Here is a 7,500-nt window from a genome sequence, read left to right as displayed (position 1 = left end):
CGGTGCCGAAAGTCCGAAAATTTTCCGACCCGAAAAAAATAATAAAAAATACGAGGGCGTAGGAAATTGAATTTGGCACGCTGGTTGTCGGGGCCGTTTGGTCAGATTCCGAGAATTGCTCCGAAAACGTCGGGAGCGACTAGTTTTTGCCCAAGGTTGCTAGCACCTTGGGCAGAGTTGCTAGCACCTTGGCTGGGCCGGTGCCGAAAGTCCGAAAATTTTCCGACCCGAAAAAAATAATAAAAATTACGAGGGCGTAGGAAATTGAATTTGGCACGGTGGTTGTCGGGGTCGTTTGGTCAGATTTCGAGAATTGCTCCGAAAACGTCGGGAGCGACTAGTTTTGGGCAAAGTTGCTAGCACCTTGGGCAGAATTGCTAGCACCTTGGCTGGGCCGGTGCCGAAAGTCCGAAAATTTTCCGACCCGAAAAAAATAATAAAAAATACGAGGGCGTAGGAAATTGAATTTGGCACGGTGGTTGTCGGGGCCGTTTGGTCAGATTCCGAGAATTGCTCCGAAAACGTCGGGAGCGACTAGTTTTTGCCCAAGGTTGCTAGCACCTTGGGCAGAGTTGCTAGCACCTTGGCTGGGCCGGTGCCGAAAGTCCGACAATTTTCCAACCCGAAAAAAATAATAAAAATTACGAGGGCGTAGGAAATTGAATTTGGCACGGTGGTTGTCGGGGCCGTTTGGTCAGATTTCGAGAATTGCTCCGAAAACGTCGGGAGCGACTAGGTTTGGGCAAAGTTGCTAGCACCTTGGGCAGAGTTGCTAGCACCTTGGCTGGGCCGGTGGCGAAAGTCCCAAAAATTTTCCGACCCGAAAAAAATAATAAAAAATACGAGGGCGTAGGAAATTGAATTTGGCACGGTGGTTGTCGGGGCCGTTTGGTCAGATTCCGAGAATTGCTCCGAAAACGTCGGGAGCGACTAGTTTTTGCCCAAGGTTGCTAGCACCTTGGGCAGAGTTGCTAGCACCTTAGCTGGGCCGGTGCCGAAAGTCCGACAATTTTCCGACCCGAAAAAAATAATAAAAATTACGAGGGCGTAGGAAATTGAATTTGGCACAGTGGTTGTCGGGGCCGTTTGGTCAGATTCCGAGAATTGCTCCGAAAACGTCGGGAGCGACTAGTTTTTGGGCAAAGTTGCTAGCACCTTGGGCAGAGTTGCTAGCACCTTGGCTGGGCCGGTGGCGAAAGTCCCAAAAATTTTCCGACCCGAAAAAAATAATAAAAAATACGAGGGCGTAGGAAATTGAATTTGGCACGGTGGTTGTCGGGGCCGTTTGGTCAGATTCCGAGAATTGCTCCGAAAACGTCGGGAGCGACTAGTTTTTGCCCAAGGTTGCTAGCACCTTGGGCAGAGTTGCTAGCACCTTAGCTGGGCCGGTGCCGAAAGTCCGACAATTTTCCGACCCGAAAAAAATAATAAAAATTACGAGGGCGTAGGAAATTGAATTTGGCACAGTGGTTGTCGGGGCCGTTTGGTCAGATTCCGAGAATTGCTCCGAAAACGTCGGGAGCGACTAGTTTTTGGGCAAAGTTGCTAGCACCTTGGGCAGAGTTGCTAGCACCTTGGCTGGGCCGGTGCCGAAAGTCCGAAAATTTTCCGACTAGAAAAAAATAATAAAAATTACGAGGGCGTAGGAAATTGAACTTGGCACGGTGGTTGTCGGGGCCGTTTGGTCAGATTTCGAGAATTGCTCCGAAAACGTCGGGAGCGACTAGTTTTGGGCAAAGTTGCTAGCACCTTGGGCCGAGTTGCTAGCACCTTGGCTGGGCCGGTGCCGAAAGTCCGAAAATTTTCCGACCCGAAAAAAATAATAAAAAATACGAGGGCGTAGGAAATTGAATTTCGCACGGTGGTTGTCGGGGCCGTTTGGTCAGATTCCGAGAATTGTTCCGAAAACGTCGGGAGCGACTAGTTTTTGCCCAAGGTTGCTAGCACCTTGGGCAGAGTTGCTAGCACCTTGGCTGGGCCGGTGCCGAAAGTCCGACAATTTTCCGACCCGAAAAAAATAATAAAAATTACGAGGGCGTAGGAAATTGAATTTGGCACAGTGGTTGTCGGGGCCGTTTGGTCAGATTCCGAGAATTGCTCCGAAAACGTCGGGAGCGACTAGTTTTTGGGCAAAGTTGCTAGCACCTTGGGCAGAGTTGCTAGCACCTTGGCTGGGCCGGTGGCGAAAGTCCCAAAAATTTTCCGACCCGAAAAAAATAATAAAAAATACGAGGGCGTAGGAAATTGAATTTGGCACGGTGGTTGTCGGGGCCGTTTGGTCAGATTCCGAGAATTGCTCCGAAAACGTCGGGAGCGACTAGTTTTTGCCCAAGGTTGCTAGCACCTTGGGCAGAGTTGCTAGCACCTTAGCTGGGCCGGTGCCGAAAGTCCGACAATTTTCCGACCCGAAAAAAATAATAAAAATTACGAGGGCGTAGGAAATTGAATTTGGCACAGTGGTTGTCGGGGCCGTTTGGTCAGATTCCGAGAATTGCTCCGAAAACGTCGGGAGCGACTAGTTTTTGGGCAAAGTTGCTAGCACCTTGGGCAGAGTTGCTAGCACCTTGGCTGGGCCGGTGCCGAAAGTCCGAAAATTTTCCGACCAGAAAAAAATAATAAAAATTACGAGGGCGTAGGAAATTGAACTTGGCACGGTGGTTGTCGGGGCCGTTTGGTCAGATTTCGAGAATTGCTCCGAAAACGTCGGGAGCGACTAGTTTTGGGCAAAGTTGCTAGCACCTTGGGCCGAGTTGCTAGCACCTTGGCTGGGCCGGTGCCGAAAGTCCGAAAATTTTCCGACCCGAAAAAAATAATAAAAAATACGAGGGCGTAGGAAATTGAATTTCGCACGGTGGTTGTCGGGGCCGTTTGGTCAGATTCCGAGAATTGTTCCGAAAACGTCGGGAGCGACTAGTTTTTGCCCAAGGTTGCTAGCACCTTGGGCAGAGTTGCTAGCACCTTGGCTGGGCCGGTGCCGAAAGTCCGACAATTTTCCGACCCGAAAAAAATAATAAAAATTACGAGGGCGTAGGAAATTGAATTTGGCACAGTGGTTGTCGGGGCCGTTTGGTCAGATTCCGAGAATTGCTCCGAAAACGTCGGGAGCGACTAGTTTTTGGGCAAAGTTGCTAGCACCTTGGGCAGAGTTGCTAGCACCTTGGCTGGGCCGGTGGCGAAAGTCCCAAAAATTTTCCGACCCGAAAAAAATAATAAAAAATACGAGGGCGTAGGAAATTGAATTTGGCACGGTGGTTGTCGGGGCCGTTTGGTCAGATTCCGAGAATTGCTCCGAAAACGTCGGGAGCGACTAGTTTTTGCCCAAGGTTGCTAGCACCTTGGGCAGAGTTGCTAGCACCTTAGCTGGGCCGGTGCCGAAAGTCCGACAATTTTCCGACCCGAAAAAAATAATAAAAATTACGAGGGCGTAGGAAATTGAATTTGGCACAGTGGTTGTCGGGGCCGTTTGGTCAGATTCCGAGAATTGCTCCGAAAACGTCGGGAGCGACTAGTTTTTGGGCAAAGTTGCTAGCACCTTGGGCAGAGTTGCTAGCACCTTGGCTGGGCCGGTGCCGAAAGTCCGAAAATTTTCCGACCAGAAAAAAATAATAAAAATTACGAGGGCGTAGGAAATTGAACTTGGCACGGTGGTTGTCGGGGCCGTTTGGTCAGATTTCGAGAATTGCTCCGAAAACGTCGGGAGCGACTAGTTTTGGGCAAAGTTGCTAGCACCTTGGGCCGAGTTGCTAGCACCTTGGCTGGGCCGGTGCCGAAAGTCCGAAAATTTTCCGACCCGAAAAAAATAATAAAAAATACGAGGGCGTAGGAAATTGAATTTCGCACGGTGGTTGTCGGGGCCGTTTGGTCAGATTCCGAGAATTGTTCCGAAAACGTCGGGAGCGACTAGTTTTTGCCCAAGGTTGCTAGCACCTTGGGCAGAGTTGCTAGCACCTTGGCTGGGCCGGTGCCGAAAGTCCGACAATTTTCCGACCCGAAAAAAATAATAAAAATTACGAGGGCGTAGGAAATTGAATTTGGCACAGTGGTTGTCGGGGCCGTTTGGTCAGATTCCGAGAATTGCTCCGAAAACGTCGGGAGCGACTAGTTTTTGGGCAAAGTTGCTAGCACCTTGGGCAGAGTTGCTAGCACCTTGGCTGGGCCGGTGGCGAAAGTCCCAAAAATTTTCCGACCCGAAAAAAATAATAAAAAATACGAGGGCGTAGGAAATTGAATTTGGCACGGTGGTTGTCGGGGCCGTTTGGTCAGATTCCGAGAATTGCTCCGAAAACGTCGGGAGCGACTAGTTTTTGCCCAAGGTTGCTAGCACCTTGGGCAGAGTTGCTAGCACCTTAGCTGGGCCGGTGCCGAAAGTCCGACAATTTTCCGACCCGAAAAAAATAATAAAAATTACGAGGGCGTAGGAAATTGAATTTGGCACAGTGGTTGTCGGGGCCGTTTGGTCAGATTCCGAGAATTGCTCCGAAAACGTCGGGAGCGACTAGTTTTTGGGCAAAGTTGCTAGCACCTTGGGCAGAGTTGCTAGCACCTTGGCTGGGCCGGTGCCGAAAGTCCGAAAATTTTCCGACTAGAAAAAAATAATAAAAATTACGAGGGCGTAGGAAATTGAACTTGGCACGGTGGTTGTCGGGGCCGTTTGGTCAGATTTCGAGAATTGCTCCGAAAACGTCGGGAGCGACTAGTTTTGGGCAAAGTTGCTAGCACCTTGGGCCGAGTTGCTAGCACCTTGGCTGGGCCGGTGCCGAAAGTCCGAAAATTTTCCGACCCGAAAAAAATAATAAAAAATACGAGGGCGTAGGAAATTGAATTTCGCACGGTGGTTGTCGGGGCCGTTTGGTCAGATTCCGAGAATTGTTCCGAAAACGTCGGGAGCGACTAGTTTTTGCCCAAGGTTGCTAGCACCTTGGGCAGAGTTGCTAGCACCTTGGCTGGGCCGGTGCCGAAAGTCCGACAATTTTCCGACCCGAAAAAAATAATAAAAATTACGAGGGCGTAGGAAATTGAATTTGGCACCGTGGTTGTCGGGGCCGTTTGGTCAGATTTCGAGAATTGCTCCGAAAACGTCGGGAGCGACTAGGTTTGGGCAAAGTTGCTAGCACCTTGGGCAAAGTTGCTAGCACCTTGGCTGGGCCGGTGGCGAAAGTCCCAAAAATTTTCCGACCCGAAAAAAATAATAAAAAATACGAGGGCGTAGGAAATTGAATTTGGCACGGTGGTTGTCGGGGCCGTTTGGTCAGATTCCGAGAATTGCTCCGAAAACGTCGGGAGCGACTAGTTTTTGCCCAACGTTGCTAGCACCTTGGGCAGAGTTGCTAGCACCTTGGCTGGGCCGGTGCCGAAAGTCCGACAATTTTCCGACCCGAAAAAAATAATAAAAATTACGAGGGCGTAGGAAATTGAATTTGGCACGGTGGTTGTCGGGGCCGTTTGGTTAGATTCCGTGAATTGCTCCGAAAACGTCGGGAGCGACTAGTTTTTGGGCAAAGTTGCTAGCACCTTGGGCAGAGTTGCTAGCACCTTGGCTGGGCCGGTGCCGAATGTCCGAAAATTTTCCGACCCGAAAAAAATAATAAAAATTACGAGGGCGTAGGAAATTGAACTTGGCACGGTGGTTGTCGGGGCCGTTTGGTCAGATTTAGAGAATTGCTCCGAAAACGTCGGGAGCGACTAGTTTTGGGCAAGGTTGCTAGCACCTTGGCAGGGCCGGTGCCGAAAGTCCGAAAATTTTCTGACCCGAAAAAAATAATAAAAAATACGAGGGCGTAGGAAATTGAATTTGGCACAGTGGTTGTCGGGGCCGTTTGGTCAGATTTCGAGAATTGCTCCGAAAATGTCGGGAGCGACTAGTTTTGGGCAGAGTTGCTAGCACCTTGGGCAGAGTTGCTAGCACCTTGGCTGGGCCGGTGCCGAAAGTCCGAAAATTTTCCGACCCAAAAAAAATAATAAAAAATACGAGGGCGTAGTAAATTGAATTTGGCACGGTGGTTGTCGGGGCCGTTTGGTCAGATTCCGAGAATTGCTCCGAAAACGTCGGGAGCGACTAGTTTTTGCCCAAGGTTGCTAGCACCTTGGGCAGAGTTGCTAGCACCTTGGCTGGGCCGGTGCCGAAAGTCCGAAAATTTTCCGACCCGAAAAAAATTATAAAAAATACGAGGACGTAGGAAATTGAATTTGGCACGGTGGTTGTCGGGGCCGTTTGGTCAGATTCCGAGAATTGCTCCGAAAACGTCGGGAGCGACTAGTTTGGGCAAGGCATGTTGTGAGGGAACAATAAGTCGATGAACAATGATAATTGTTTTCAACGTATCTTTTTCTACGAAGATGATATTGTCACGTTCACTTGTGGGTGGGGGGTGGTGGGGGGGGGGGGGGGGGGGGGGGGGGGGGTATGATTCCACGGAGAATGGTTATGTTTTTCGGTGTAGTAACGAGCTTTGGTGTTTTTTTCTCTATTTTAACGAATATATTTAGTTAAAATAATGAATAAATAGAAATTAAATAATAAAACGACCCGACTAATATAAATAATAATTACTATTTCGTAAAAGAACTATCCACAGTACCTTTCCACTCTTCAAACGTCATACCCGAATTAATTTTCTCTAATTATTATTTATTTTTTGAATTAAAATAATAAAAAAATGTAATTAAAAATCAGAAAAATAAAATAAAAATTTCATAAATTCATGTAGCTTCAGAAGGAGCCATCTGGGATAATTTTCGTGAATTTTCAAATATATTTTGATATTTTTCTCTATTTATTATCTATTTTAATGTATTTCTTGAATTAAAATAATAAAAAAATATAATTAAAAACCAGAAAAATAAAATAAAATTTCAAGAATTCTTGAATAATCAACAGGAACTAATTGGAATAGTTTTCGTGATTTTTAAAATATATGTCGATATTTTTCTCTATTTATTATCTATTTTATTGTATTTTTTTGAATTAAAATAATAAAAAATATAATTACAAACCAGAAAAATAAAAAAAAAATTCAACAATTACTGTTATATCAACAGGAATTATTTGGCATAATTTTCGTAATTTTTAAAATGTATATTGATATTTTTCTATATTTATTTGTTAATTAAAATTATTTTCGAATGAAAAAATTAAATAAAAATAATTACAAGTCGGAAAAATAAAATTCCAGTTTCTATGGGTAGTAATAATATAATTAATGTTAGAAAAAAATTTGCTTAAAAAATAAGTTGAATAAGATATAAAATATTGAGAAATAAAAAAGTTGCTTCCCTCGGCATTTTCAATGTCTAGTGGTCATTTGGCTGGTTTTGTCCATTTCACTACTATAGGGGGGAGGTGTCTAAGGAGGGTGCTAGGCCAAGGTGCTAGCAACTTTGCCCAAGGTGCTAGCAACTTGGGCAAAGTTGCTAGCAACTTTGGCAAAAGAGGGCCTGCCGCGCCCCCCTGCGGCAGGAATGGTGGGCCAGTGGTGGCGGGCGGGCGGCACCACCACCCAA

This window comes from Erythranthe guttata, chromosome 2, assembly GCF_056151865.1.
Source record: "Erythranthe guttata isolate IM_541 chromosome 2, IM_541, whole genome shotgun sequence".
Lineage (NCBI taxonomy): Eukaryota > Viridiplantae > Streptophyta > Magnoliopsida > Lamiales > Phrymaceae > Erythranthe > Erythranthe guttata.
This window is presented reverse-complemented; position numbering follows the sequence as displayed.